This window comes from Penaeus monodon, chromosome 34 (genome assembly GCF_015228065.2).
Source record: "Penaeus monodon isolate SGIC_2016 chromosome 34, NSTDA_Pmon_1, whole genome shotgun sequence".
Taxonomy (NCBI): Eukaryota; Metazoa; Arthropoda; class Malacostraca; order Decapoda; family Penaeidae; genus Penaeus; species Penaeus monodon.
Genome location: NC_051419.1, coordinates 24,004,715 through 24,005,427, shown reverse-complemented (window position 1 = coordinate 24,005,427; position 713 = coordinate 24,004,715).

The following is a 713-nucleotide window of genomic DNA, read 5'->3' as shown; positions in this document are numbered from 1 at the left end:
GCAGCCAGTGTCTACTATACAGAACCATGAAAGTAAAGCTACATAATAGCTTCTGCACCACACAAGTTAATATAGAGTAACTATGGTCACACTGTACACCTGAACCAGTATACAAGCATGTGATGATGCTAATCGTGCATATGATACAGTACAGGGTGATTGTACCGAATACTAAAGCTGTTTTCGTTTCTCAGATGGCTTCCTAACCTGAGGTCAAAATCTGTCAAACTACTTCCGCTACTTCCTACCACAGCCTGGCAAGTTGACAGTATTCGAAAGCTGGAGTTAGAATCCAACCCTCTTTGAAACCAATGAACAGCCCTCGATGGGTACCCTAAATGCTAGAATATTCACCCTTCCAGAAAATGTATGATATATACACAAAGCATGCAAAACTTGAGGACTTGGGATTTTGGATGGGGCTTCACTGGAATTTTTGCCCAATGTTGATTTTATGTTTATATTAAAAAAAAAGTTTTTTTTCCCTATGCACTTACTGTAAAAAATATTTGAGGTATGCAACAAAAAACTTTGTATGACAAGCAATGCAAATTTTGGACTAAATGAGATGCAGAAAATTACATCTTTTTATTAGCCATTGAAATTATGACAAACAGATCCCTTTGGAATGTGCTGTAATTTAATTAAGTACAAGAAAATAAAACTGTATAAAAATAAACATATTAGTCTTGTTAATTAAAGTTATTGGCTGA